Consider the following 14,786-nt stretch of genomic DNA (forward strand, 5'->3'; position numbering starts at 1 on the left):
CGCTGGGCGCGTCCCGGGGTCTCGGGCGGGGGGTCCCGGGGAGGGGCGGGGCGCGCCCACCGCCCCCCGGCGCCCCGGAGCCTGAGCGCGCCCGCCCCGGGGCAGCACCTGACTGCGCGAGAAGCCGACACCGCAGCGCGCGGCCGGGTCAGCAGACGGAGAGAGCCGTCGGGTGCGGGGTCTGCGGGGTCTGCGGGGTGGGAGAAGGTCCCGGCCCTCGAGGGCGTCCAGGGCGTCCCGATCTCCAAGGTCGCGAAAGTTTTCGTGGTTGCACCTTCAGGTGTGTCAGGTGTTAGCGTGGCCCAGGTCAGAGGCTGTTGTGACTGCACAGTGACAGTAGTCCAGGGGGGAAGGCTAACGTTTTTGGGTTACAGTTAATTTTTGTTTAAGATTTTATTTATTCATTCATGAAAGATACAGAGAGAGAGAGAGAGAGAAACAGAGGGCGAAGCGGGCTCCATGCAGGGAGCCCGACGCGGGACTCGATCCAGGGTCTTCAAGGTCACGCCCTGGGCCCAAGGCAGATGCTCAACCGCTGAGCCACCCGGGGATCCCCTACACTTAATGTTTTTTGAAGAAAACGTTACCATGCGTAGGGTCACCAATTCAACAAATTAAGTGCATGGGACGCTATTGGTATCAATATGAAAAATAAGTGTGACCGTGTCAGCTTTATTGTTGCGACTCCTGTTTGCTACCCTGTCGGTGTCACTTCCGTGAGAAAGTATATGTGGCATTCTTCCCAGTTTCCTACCCCTGAGCCCAGTTTTGGTTAAGTGAGTAATGCTAGCTTTGGTCTCTGCTCTGGAATGGTGCTGGGAGCTCCTAAAATATTGTGGGTCTAGGGGTGGGAACTACAGAATCCAGTTGTCTCACTTGAGCTGCAGTCACAAGGGAATATGACTAAGGGCAAACAAAATGAGGTTTTCTGACCCAGATCCTGCCAGCCCCTTGCCTATAGGTAATTCATAAGATAACACCTCAGTTACATCTCGTTTTAATATAGGTTATTGGAATTTTCACTGAAAATGGTAAACAGAAAAACCCCTATGAACAAAAATGTGCTTATTTTAGGATGCCATCTTTCTGTTTCTTTTACTTTTATCCTGTTTATATATAATCAATGCCATGAGGAAGACCCAGTAGTTCCTTGTGTTATCACTAAAGATTCCTCACATTTCTGTCTTCCCTGAATTTTGGAAAGTTTTAGTATTCCCAAAGAAACATTTATTCTCTGGATATATATATAACACAGTTCTTCTTCTGGCATTGTTTACTTTGAACTCAACACAATTTCCAGATTTACTCATAAATTTCCAACATGGCCTAATGACAAAATTCTTCGACAGACAGACTGATGAATTTTTATTACTGGCATATTAAAAGCTGAGTAGCTCTAAGGAGAACTGAGGAGGTAACACAAAAGCATTGTATTACAGATCAGGAAAATGACAGAAATTCTCCATCTGAGATGGCTTTCAAATAAGTATGTATTTTCTTTCTAGTTTAAATAGATTGAATGCTCTTCTGCAAGTCATTTCTCTGGCTAGAAACCAAGGTCTGCTGTGAGAGTTGCTGGATAAAGGTTTGTCAAATACAGAGCTTTAGATAAAGCTCTCTCTGTATGCAAAAGTTGATCTAATTATAACTTTCCATAGTACTTTTCCTCTAAAAGCAAAATTTCCTTAAGAACATTGCTTTCTTCTCATATTTGATGCTCTGTGACTACATAAAAATAACCATATTCCTTTAGTACCTGTGTATTTTAGAAAGTTTACTTCTCAGGGGGAAAAATTATAGGAAAACGATAGTAGGAGTTTTGGACTTTTTGCAGATTAAAGATAATATTAGATCAATGTAGGTTTAGTCCAATTTCCTTCAACTTTTATGTCAATTCCCTTGCACATTAGTAACATCCAAGAAATGTCCCTATTCCACAGGGAGAGTCAACAATTCACTTTTGTTCACTATGGTCTAAGTAAAAAGAAATGCTCTGGAGCATTTTAAAATCTCACAACAGCAAGAATAAAGCCAAAGAAGTTTTTACAAGAAAGCATATTTATCAACATAGAGTGATAAACTAGGCAGCAAAAGATTTGGACTCTTGGTTTTGCTACATAATTTTGCTACATCCTTCCATAAACTTACAATGTTTTAGAAGTCACAATTTACTATGAAATAATGAAATTGAATAGGTGGTCACTTTCTGAACCCATGGTCCTTATACACCAAAATGCTCCAAGCTTACCAGTAAAGCAAATATAAATACTTTAGGAGATTTTTCACATATAATTTCCCTTTTAAAAACCTATAAATGCCTTGCAATTGCTTTAATTCTTTTCTATTAAAATTCCATACTATGACCTAATTATTTTATCTTTTCACTACTTTTTTTTTTTAAGATTTTATTTATTTATTCATGAGACACACAGAGCAGAGACCGAAGCAGGCTCCATGCAGGGAGCCGGATGCGGGACTCGATCCTGGGACTCCAGGATCACACCCTGGGCCAAAGGCAGGCGCTAAACCGCTGAGCCACCCAGGGATCCCTAACAAAATTCCTATTAAAATATTCTGCTTATATTAATCTGAGCACTGGAATCTTGACTAGTTAAAAAACGGAGCAGAGCACTTGGTGTGGCTCAGTTGGTTAAGCATTTGCCTTGGGCTTAGGTCGATACCCTGGGGGAGCACCAAATCAGGCTCCCTTCTCAGCAAGGAGTCTGCTTCTACCTCTCCCTCTATCCCTCCCCTACTTGTGCTTGCTCTCTCACTTGCTCTCTCTCAAATAAATAAAATCTTAAAAAAAAAAAAAAAGGAGCAATTATATCTAAGGCCCTACATCAGAGCACATGAGTCCCCTACCAACAGGTGCACTCAATTCTGATGAGAGGAAGTTACCAGCCAAAGAGCAAGGCTGCAGCAAGCCCCCTCTCTTGGGAAAGTTGTCATAAATATTGTCCTCATCTTCAGCACTGCCTTCCTTAGGGTACAACTGGCAAATTCAAAGGAGAAAGTAGTGGGGAAGAAGTGTTCTCTGGAGTCACAGCTTTTTCTAGGTCTTTGTCTTTATAGGGCTAGCCACTAGGAGTCTGGAACTCAATTCTTTAGTATCCAGGGTTATGAAAGTTACCCAAGGCACTGAGGGTCTGGTGTTTTTTGTTTTTGTTTTTACTATCTTCCATCCCTAAAGACAAATTGACAGTGGCTTGTCTCCTGTCCTTCTCTTAGTGAAAACTAAGCTGTATCTAAGCTCCATTAAGCCAGAACATGGATTTAGCCCTCTGCAGGCACATAGCAGGACCCCAGGAAATGTTTATTAAATGGAGAAGGGAAAATTTTATTGTTGTAAGGGGAAGAGGCCAAGACGGGAAGACAATTCAAGGACAGGGAAATAAAGTAGTATATCAAAGGCTAAAGGAGCTGATAAACCAAGTGGCACATCTGGAAATGTAATTAATGCAAACGGAAGGCCAAAAGGAGAATGCAAAGGGTTGGCAAGGAAGGATCAGAGATATAGTTGTGGAGAAGGGTTGATTTGGGAACAAATTCTGTGATTTTTTTTATTTGAAGCCATCCTTGTACATATCATATTCTGGTAAAATCCTGCTGGACTTAGAGCCTTAAAGCAACAGGGGTTCCATCAGGTTCTTTTGATCCTCTGAGGAATCCCAACATAATCCATGGCTGAAGGTCAGTAAGTAGAGCTGACATTTGCCTTCTTGTTACTACATATCTCACTGGTGACAACAACCAAGCTGCCAGTTGTATACATTTAAGTTTTTAGTTTCAAGACAAGTGATAAACCTACTTTGACCATTACATCTGTCCAGTCTGATTTATATGATTTCTGACTTTATGTGATTTTCAGAGTCTTTGCTGACACTGTATCACTGCTCAGTTCTTGCCATTCATCCCTCATTTGGTGGCCAGAACTTGTCTTTTTATGTATTTGGGAAACACGGAGAAACAAGCATACCTCCTATTAGCAAAGCCTCTTTATTTTTTTTAAAAAAATTTATTATTGGAGTTCAATTTGCCAACATATAGCATAAGACCCAGTGCTCATCCTGTCAAGTGCCCCCCTCAGTGCCATCATCCAGTCACCCCAACCCCCTGCCCACGTCCCCTTCCACTATCCCTTGTTTGTTTCCCAGAGTAAGGAGTCTCTCCTGTCCTGTCTCCCTCTCTGATATTTTCACTCATTTTCTCTCCTTTCCCCTTTATTCCCTTTCACTATTTTTTATATTCCCCAAATGAATGAGACCATATAATCTTTGTCCTTCTCCGATTGACTTACTTCACTCAGCATAATACCCTCCAGGTCCATCCACCTCGTAGCAAATGGTGGGTATTTGTTGTTTCTAATGACTGAGTAATATTCCATTGTATACATAGACCACATCTTCTTTATCCATTCGTCTGTCAATGGACACCGAGGCTCCTTCCACAGTTTGGCTATTGTGGACATTGCTGCTATAAACATTGGGGTGCAGGTGTTCCCTGCCGGTTCACTGCATCTGTATCTTTAGGGTAAATCCCCAGCAGTGCAATCTCTGCATTGTAGGGCAGTTCTACTTTTAACTCTTTGAGGAACCTCCACACAGTTTTCCAGAGTGGCTGCACCAGCTCACATTCCCACCAACAGTGCAAGAGGGTTCCCCTCTCTCCACATCCTCTCCAACATTTGTTGTTTCCTGTCTTGTTAATTTTTCCCCATTCTCACTGGTGTGAGGTGGTGTCTCATTGTGGTTTTGATTTGTATTTCCCTGATGGCAAGTGATGCAGAGCATTTTCTCATGTGCTTGTTGGCCATGTTTATGTCTTCCTCTGTGAGATTTCTGTTCATGTCTTTTGCCTATTTCATGATTGGATTGTTTGTTTCTTTGCTGTTGAGTTTAATAAGTTCTTTATAAATCTTGGATACTAGCCCTTTATCTGATAGGTTATTTGCAAATATCTTCTCCCATTCTGTAGATTGTCTTTTAGTTTTGTTGACTGTTTCTTTTGCTGTGCAGAAACTTTTTATCTTGATTAAGTCCCAATAATTCATTTTTGCTTTTGTTTCCCTTACCTTAATAGATGTATCTTGCAAGAAGTTGCTGTGACAAAGCCTCCTTCTGTGTGAAAACACATTAGCTCTTTCCCAGTTGTCATATCCTGTTTTTCATGCCTGATAGTGATTAAAACTTCTATGCCCATTATAAGCTGTCTTCTGGAAAAGAATAACCTCAGAATAATATAATGATCATCCATTATACAAGATGACAAATAATACAATCTTTCTAAAACTGTTGGCAATAATAACTAGAGTTGAACATGCGTATACCCAATGACCCATCAATTTCCTTTCTAAGGTGAAATACTCAATAGCAATGAGTATTTATGTGCAGCAAAAGATACACAGAGGGATAGTAGTAAGAGGCCCAAAACTAAAAAGTATCCATATGTTCATAACCAGTGGCCTGGATTTATTTTTTATTTTTAATATTATTATTATTTTTATTATTATTATTATTTATTTGGGTTTGGTTTTTTTTTAAGTGTGGTATATTCACACAATTGCATGCTATATAGCAATGAAAATTACTGAGCTGCAACTATATGCATTCACATGGTTAAATTTCACAGAAAGTTGAGTCAAAGAAGGCAAAGGCAAAAGAACAAACTACTATTTCATTCATAATGTTCAAAGACAACAACAAATATATACGTATGTATATATGTATACACACATATCTATACTTACATACACACATACACAAACATACAGTTTAATAAATCATGATAGTGGTTTCCTTTGGTACAGGGTAGTGACTAGAAGGAGGCTGGGGGCAAAGGGCGATTCTAGAATTCTGTTCATATTTTATTTCTTGATCTGCGTGCTGAGTAGACAGTGTATTCACCCTGAAAATTCATAAAGCTGTCTGCCTACAATTTGTAAGTGGACAACCTTTTAATGTATGTTATAGTTCACTAAAAAGTTTATATAAAATAAAAAGTAGATTTTCTTCCTAATGCTCTTACATGAATGTGTTATTTACTAGAGGACTTGATAAGTTATGAACTGTATGACTGAGAAAGAATGTACAAAGTTTGCGAAGAGTTAAGAGCAAACATTGAAAAGTTGGAAATTAATGGAAAAGGTAATCTTAATATAGCATAAACTAAGATGCTTAGTAGATATTTTTCTCATTCACTAAGAAAATACCAAAAAGAACTTGTTTTTTTTAAGCAACAACTTAGTGTTTTATCTTCTTCGACCTGTAACATTTTTCTCCTGTAAATGTCCATATGGACAGACCTAGTATATCTGGTGGTACAACCAATATATACCCTTGTTGCTGGCTCTAACCCCAGACTGTCAGGTGTTAGATGGAAACTGCTTTAAGGGCAGATAACTAGGGATGCCTGGGTGGCTCAGCGGTTGAGCATCTGCCTTTGGCTTAGGTCTTGATCCGGGGTCCAGGGATGAAGTCCCACATTGGGCTACCTGTGAGAGGATTGCTTCTCCCTCTGCCTATGTCTCTGTCTCTGTGTGTGTGTGTGTCTCTCATGAATAAATCAATAAATAAATAATTTTTTTTTAAAAAAAGGGCAGATAACTAGATAGAAAGGCAGCCTTCAGAACAGATGGCAAGATTAGCACCAAGAAGGAACCATTAGAGAAATCAAACATAGCATAAGGTTAAGTTCACGTACTTCCCTGAAGAAGCTTATAGGAATGGCAAACCAGTTTCATTTCTTACCAATGCCAATTGATTGGTACTGGCTATCCAGAACACTGTGCTGAGCAAAGTTTTCAGATCAGGTCAAGAATTCACAGGAAAAAGTACATTGATAGATGGGTATGTCTGCAAAAAGTATGCTATCAGATTGGTCTGAGCTGTGTTATGGGACCACCTTGGTTTCCTTGCAACTCTCCAATCAGAGAAGACAGTGTAAATAGTAGAACAGAAAAACTGGAAAATGTTTAAATGTTTCCATAACACACATGTGAACATTTTATATTTGCCCCTGAAAAATTTAGCAGATGGAAAAGAATTTAGAGATAAATTAATCTGGAAAATTTGTAAACTTTTTAAAGTTTTTAGGGATAGTGTGGGGAGTTCTTAGTGGAACTGTCAAAAGAAATCTGATACAGAAGCCCCCAAATACATAGTAAATAACGGAAGAATGTTTCTAGCTGAACACAGGAGGGTGTTTGGACCCTGTTCCGTTAAAGCCTCCCTTTAAACTCCCAAGGCTGGTCCTGAAGCATTTCTGTAGAATCTAAGGGCCTAAAAACCACTAACATGTATGCAGTTTTATTTTTTTTTTCTGATGTGAACATTGAGAGGCTGTCAGGTTAACAAATTCTCTCTGGGTCTCACATTCAGGACTTGTGCTTCAATATTCTGTCCTACTGCATAATTCCTATTTTGGAATCAGAAATAGAACTTGAAACAGTTGTGTGTGTGTGTTTTTAAGGCACATTAACTTGCAAAAAAAATGGTATTAGCTCAAATAAAAGATATTTTTAGGATAAAATCATATTGAGCCAAGGAAGAGTGGTACTGGGTCTTAGGAAGTATGATATGCAGGTCAGCTCTAGAGATCTACACAGTAAGAGTTCAAGGACATTTATTCTAACATACTGCTGTGAACATGACTTGACTACTAATTCCATCATTCTCTGTGAATCTTAGTTTAGGTTCTAAAGAGAAAACATTGACTTGGTGTGGCCATGGTGTGTTTTCTACCTTTGTTAGTTTCTCACTGTTGAGCTAATCAGCTGTGCCTGGAAAGAAAAGGGTTGAGTCACAGAGGAGCATTTTCTAGCTTTTCTGTTCTATTATTTCTGGGAAATAGGGAGAAGAGCTTCTCTTAGAAGGTCCCATGGGCTTCAATGGTGTGTTAGTGAAAGTTTAACAATGAATTCTGGGGTAGAAGAGGAGAAGAGTTGTGATTTGTAGCATTTATAGATTTCTATGCTATAAATACTCTGACCATGGCTGATGCCAAGCTACCTATGTGACAAAGATACAGTAGCACATCATCATATAGAATCTTCACTAAACATGCAGAAAGATAGAATAGGTATAGGAAAATAATTGGGAAGTGATAAGTTCTTAGAACTCATTATCTTTGATTTTAAGACAATTTATCTGATTGTAAGTTTACATATTTTAATTTTTTTTTCCAAGAGATGAACTTTATTGCAAGCACCCTTGGGCGAGGTTCCATGACTCAGAGAGAGAGAGAGAGAGAGAGAGAGAGTCGGGGAAGTCGCAGTGAGTCGGGGAAGTCGCCATATTTTAATTTTTAATAATGTCTCTATCAGCTGGCTCACTAAATTCCTGAAAATTTAGTAATCAGTTCTATTGAACTAGCTGGCTCCAGGACACTACTAGCAGGTACTTAACAATTATCATATCCATTAGAGAATTTGGGAGCTCTTGAAGACCAGTGTTTGAGACAAGAAACAAACAGTATAAGTAGGACATAAGAGTAAGCCAAAAAAAGATCAGAATTAAAAATTTACCTCTAGCCACAAATAGCTAATTAATTTACCCATCCTTTAGTCAATGTGGGTTAACAACCTTCCTTCCCTTCTAGGGGTTGTTAATTAGTTTCAATCAACCTATATAGAGATGTTACTGTATTCTTTCCAATTAATTATATTTGCTATTCCAAAGACTTGAAGTTAAGGAATTATGTCAGGTCTGGATGGGAAAACGGACAATCCAGAACCAAGTGGAGACTACTTTTTTTTTTTTATGTTCTCCTTTTCATTTTTTAAAAAATTGAAGTCTAGTGGACATACAATGTTACATTCGTTTCAGTATACAACAAAGTGATTGGACTTGTCTGTGCTCATCACAAGTGTAGCTACATATGTTACATACAATGCTATTACAACACCATTGAGTGGTTATTCCCTATGCTGTACCTCTCATCCCCATGACTTAATTATTGCATAACTGGAAACCTGTTTTTCTCCCACTCCCCTTTACCCATTTCACCATCCCCCCCCCCCCCCACTCTGGCAACCATCAGATTACTCAGGAGGAAACTATTCTTTTTTTGGGGGGTGGGGGGGAGAGACTACTCTTGAGCTGAGTCTGCAGCTCCCAGCTAGAAAGCTGTGCATTTAACAACTGATACCCAATAGGAATCAGCTCTGATCTCACCAGGTCATTAGGTCTTGCCTATGCTAATGTTAATCCTTAGCTTTGATTAAAATATTTCAGCAGGATGGTCCTTAACCTCCACGTGTTTGAGGTCCTTTTACAATACAACAATATAATGCATCTAGATAATATTTAAATTTATTACACCTAAAATTTCTATATTGTCCACAGGAAGATAGTCATTCTGAAGCCAAAGTAATCAACAAGTGATTTAGGTCACTATGCATCTTTTTCTGTTAAAAATAAATCAGTTTGCCTCAAACACTGGAGACTGATCTGAAAACAAAAAAGTCTGAAAATATAGGTGTTCATAAATCCCTTGGCAACTGAAGCATATCAAAACTCCTGCACTTTGGAAAAGATTCCAAGTTTTTCAGGAATGTTGCAGATCTTATGTTCAGGAACCTGTAAACCTCAGACCACCACATCAAGGGAAATGAAGTGAACCTTTCACTTGGAAATAAGACTTTATAGAAAAACCACTAAATGAGCTACTCTAACATCATCCTGCAGGTGCATGGGGCTCCTTAAACAAATTATTCCAGATTAAGTAGGCCTGTTCCTCCATCCTCCCAGCGTTATACAAGGAAACCATGTTTGATTAGAATTTTAGTGTGTGTGGTATTTGTTTCAGGGCACATGCTTTGATCAAAATCTATGTAATGGAGGCCTGTGTTCTCTGATATCTAAAATTAATCGTTGAACTCTTGGCTATGACTAAATATAATAATTACACTGACCTATTAAATATCTATGTGCCTATAAAGAATTTGTCCCTAAAGTGAATTTTAAATAAAGAGAAACATCAAACAATGATGAAAACAATATGTGAAACTCAAGATCATTATCCAAACCAGGTGCTTTTTCAAACTGAAAATGAACCAAATGAGGAAGAAGGATGAGCTAAAAGTAGGGGTAATAGAGTAATTCATCATTAAGTCTTTTAAAAGTGGAAACAAATGAGAAATGAATCTCAGAATATTGTGTGAATGCTCTTTGTTCTTCTTTCCAAGTTGCTAAAATAAAATTAAAATTTCTCCAATAATTATGAAGGACTCATATGATATCTAGCTAGAAGAGGTCATTAGGCAGTTAAAAATTTGGAACTAGAGCTTTGGGAGTGATGTCTTAAAGGTGGTGACTGACCATTACGCAGCTTTACACTGAAATTTAGTTGAGCTTTAAATGTGGTATTAGTAAAAAATATCATATTTTGAAAGCTTACAAATACTATAAGTGGATTATGTTAGAGTAAAAAAATTGTAAGTTATATAGTATTTACATAATGGGAATTTGCAGATACATCTATGAAAATATTATGTTTAAGAGAACTTCAGAAGTTAGAATCTCATGTATATAGATAAATATCGTGATCTACATATTTATTTTGATAACAATATTTGAGTTTCATAATTAGAACCTTCCTTATCTTCTTTAAAACTCTAATTTTAAGAAAAGGAGAATTTAACTGATTTGAAGAGAGAGGTTTTTCTCTAAAGGTTTGTCTATAATTAGTCTATAAGGCAAAGCTACTAAATTTTATTTTCCAATTAAATTTAACCTTGAAATTTGGACAGCAATCATAAAATTTTAGATTGAATGGGACCATAGAGGCAATTTAGTCTGAGGTCTGTGTTTAGATAGGAGTAAACTAAATGGAACGTGTCTTACCAGGGGATGTTTTCTGATCTGGCTTTTGTTGGCTACCCCTCCTTTCTTTGGCATTTTCCTAACAGGACTCTGCTTAGATAGAACTTCTTCTGAATGCTTCCCAGTTCCAAAGCCAGTTTATCTGCTTTCAACAAAGTACTTCAAACTTGCCCATCATAGCACCACCAGTATAATGTTATTTAATTATTTATATCAGCCAGCTGGACCATAAGCAACAGGAAGATAGGGATGGTTTTTGCCTTGTAACTAACACAGATAGTACCTGTTATGTAGTAAGAACTTCTATATCTTTTGAATGAAAGACAAATATTTGTTTTTATAAAATTACCAAAAATCCATGTAAATTTAATATGAATAGAGCTCTTTCTTCAAGACAATAAAGAATATAGATATGAATTAAATTATTGGTCAACATTAAGAAAACCAAGTCAATAATCTACTAGGTTCAATTATTGTCCTGAAAAATACATTTCAATGGATATAGCTCATTAAAAATACTTAAAATTCATTACACTGATAACTTTCAGGAAATAATAGTGGATCAGAGTTTACTGAAGTCAATCATAAAAGGCTACTGTCTGAACATTTCATCTCTTATTTTCATAGGCCCACACAGAGGCTATTTGCTGTTGCAATCACGTGTTTTGGTTGTAGATCCTGACACATGCATTTTTAAGGGTGTTAATATTCTCAAAGAACTGCTCTTTTTATTTGTTTAGTATTATGCAAACTGCTCTGAATCTAGTTCCTTGCCGATTCATTTACTCGACTCCGCTCCCTGTCCTTGAGCTCATTTCTCAATTTCATTGCCAGCTAGAAACGTAGAGCCTTGTTCACAAGAATAGCTGGAGTCAAATATTTTCAGCGTCAACACTTTCACGGTATCCTGACAGCTGTACGGTATATGCTGAGCTGTATTTTATTCCTGCTGAGATTATTGACATCTTCACAGTTTTCCTGTGATTTTTATCTTTGCCAATGACATGCTCATTATAACTGTGCCATTTCTGTTTTCATTTTTGGAAGGGAGACTTGGATGAGGAATTTAACAACAGCATGACTAGAAGCTGAAATGAAACTTGGCACCATTTATTCCTGTCTATCAAGGTCCCTCTTGGCCTTATCAAGGGTCTGGCAACGTGTGTTCCCACACCGTCCTCTAGTGGCTGACCCCAAGGGAGACCTGCTATCACTCTGCCACTGTGATGAAGACTGTCCTTTCAGTGCATGGACTTGTGAGCAGAGTTTATTATTTTTTAGGATGAAGAATTTTCTCCTGGGGTGTTTGCGTTCTCTAACAGTCAAATTAAATTTTACAGCATTGAATATACATCCTATGACTTAGAAGCATTCTTAGGGGAAATCTAAAAATAAATTTAAAAATCCATGGTTCTGGAAAAAATCCTAAAATGTATATCCATCAACCAACAAAGATTTACCAAATATAAAAAATATGCCAGGCACCTTTGTAGGTGCTTGATATACATAAGTGAACAAAACAAAGATTCCTGCCCACAGGGACCATACATTCTAGCATGAGGACAACAGTTAAGAACATGGTTCCTTTTGGATTGACATTCAGAACAGACTGCTTGTAAATGTGATGTGTTTCAAAAATTGTACTACCGGGAACTGTATTCTTAACATTCAGTAATGTAACTGATGTTTGCCTTATCTTCTCTAACCTGCCTTCAGAGCAAGTTGGAAGTGACTGGCACCATGTCACCGGTACAGGGTACCATAGGCATTACTAGCCTCCCATGTGCTAATGTTGCTCACTCCAGAGTGACCATTCTGGAAAGCTATTTCTTGTCTTCCTAAATTGTGTGCCAAATGCAAGAAGTGTCTTTAAGTCCTCTTTCCACTCCCCTTCTCCCAATTCTCCTCCCTACACCAGCACTAACTTCACTAAAGTCTTTCTGAGCAGTTTTTGCCTGAGGCTATGCTCCAGTTCTGCAAAAACAGGACTGGTTACTGGGAGGCCTCTAATTAGGGGAGAAAAATGGGTAAATAAGGCATCAGTTACTCTTATCGTATTGCTTTACTGGAAAGGTGAAATTTTAAGGTAGTTTAATTAATCACTTTTCCATTTTCTGTTTTTTAAAAAGAATGTAGTTCATCCATATTGATGTTACAATAAATTAAACTATTGTATCTCCATTCTTGTGATGGTGTGTTTTATTTTTAACTCATTCGAAGGAGAGACAATGAACAGACTCATTAATTATTTAAATCTACTGACTTCCTGAATTTTATGAAGATTCTTTTTTTTTGAGAGTAGTCATTTTTTTTTCAAATCAGAATTTTAATGGCAATTTTATGCCCTCAGAAAATGTGGTTTATTTGAATATTTATGGTTTAATTTTTATTTATTATAATAAAAATATTCTTTTAGTGTTTATGTGGAATTATGTTTCAGTAGGATGAAGTGTATTTAATTTAAAATACTGTTTCTTGGGTGCTTGGGTGGATCAGTCGGTTAAGCATCTGCCTTTCGCTTGGGTCATGAACCCAGGGTCCTAGGATTGAACCCCATGTCTCATGGGCTTCCTGTTCAGCAGGCAGTCTGCTTCTCCCTCTCCTTCTGCCACTCCTCCTGTTTGTGCTCTCTCTCTCATTTGCTATCTATCAAATAAATAAAATCTTTAAAAAAAAAAAAAAGATACAATAATCACTTAGGGGCACCTAGGTGGCTCAGTCAGTTAAGTGTTGACTCTTGGTTTGGGCTCAGGTCATGATCTCCCGGTCAGGAGATGAGCCCAGTGTCAGACTCTGTGCTCAGCAGGGAGTCTGCTTCTTCCCTCCCTCAACCACCCCACACCCCACTCATGAACACACTCTCTCTCTAAAATAAATAAATAAATCTTTAAAAAAAATCACTGAGATGTCGTAGCACTAATGATTTTCATACACATTTGTCTATTTGTAGGCTTCCTACAATACTTCTGCAGGTTGGACAGAACATGTAATTATCCCAATTTATAGAGGAAAAGATTGAGCCTTGGGGCTCCAGTAATGTAATTTTCTCAAGGTTTTATAAATATTGAGTGACAATATCTTGCTTGTAACTAAAAAGTAAGGAAAGAAAAAAATACAAGGTAAAAATCAAACAATGTTTGTTATTACTCTTGTTGTTCTCTGTAAAGCGGGGATGGGGGGGCTGAAATAAGTAGGCAATGACAAAGATGTTCAATTTGTGCCAGAATTTTATTCTGCTTAAGTTTGGTCCCCTGAATTATGTGATTTCACGGTCAATCAACTTTCCTTTGGGGCACCGGGGTGGCTCAGGGGTTAAGCATCTGCCTTTGGCTTGCGGCGTGGTCCTGAGGTCCTGGAATCGAGTTCCACATCGGGCTCCTGGCAGGAAGCCTGCTTCTCCCTCTGTCTTTGTTTCTGCTTTTCTCTCAGTGTCTCTCATGAATAAATTAATAAAATCTAAAAAAAAAAAAACTTTTCTTTTTCCATGTCTGATCAATACTATTCCTACAAAATATCCAACCTGTTCCAGTAGAAGTTTGGGCTTTTGTGCAGATCAAAACCTATGCAAAGAGTTCAGGAATTTTGATTTAATGTCAGTTATCATATTTAACATCCGTTGAATTTAGATTTTTCTCTCCTACAGTTAAAGTGCTTCTAATATCTGAGCTGTGACTTTTCAAAATTTACACTAAAAACTTTTATTTTGATATATTGCATGCTTACCAAAAAGCCACAGGAGTAGTACAAAGAACTCCACATACCCTTTATTCATATGCTTTGTTGACACTTCACTCCACCTGCTTTGTCATCTCTCTTTTTCCATTTCTAGTTGCATAAACATTTTTTTCTGAACCATTTGAGAATAGTTTTGCAGACATAATTCCTCTTTATCCATAAAGTTTTATTTTGGATTTCCTAAGACCTTTTCATATGTAACCACAATGCAACTGTTAAAATCAGGAA

General features: G+C 38.0%; 1 long non-coding RNA gene across 1 annotated transcript; it reads left to right on the forward strand.

Moving 5' to 3' along the window:
- Positions 1 to 182: 182 nt before the first annotated feature.
- Positions 183 to 13,004, forward strand: LOC140604734 (uncharacterized). The gene is made up of 3 exons (XR_012007529.1): positions 183 to 280; positions 1,506 to 1,585; positions 11,871 to 13,004. It is a non-coding gene; the product is annotated as an uncharacterized lncRNA (long non-coding RNA).
- The last annotated feature ends 1,782 nt before the right edge of the window (positions 13,005 to 14,786 follow it).

The sequence above is a fragment of the Canis lupus genome, chromosome 15, assembly GCF_048164855.1.
Source record: "Canis lupus baileyi chromosome 15, mCanLup2.hap1, whole genome shotgun sequence".
NCBI classification, from domain to species: domain Eukaryota; kingdom Metazoa; phylum Chordata; class Mammalia; order Carnivora; family Canidae; genus Canis; species Canis lupus.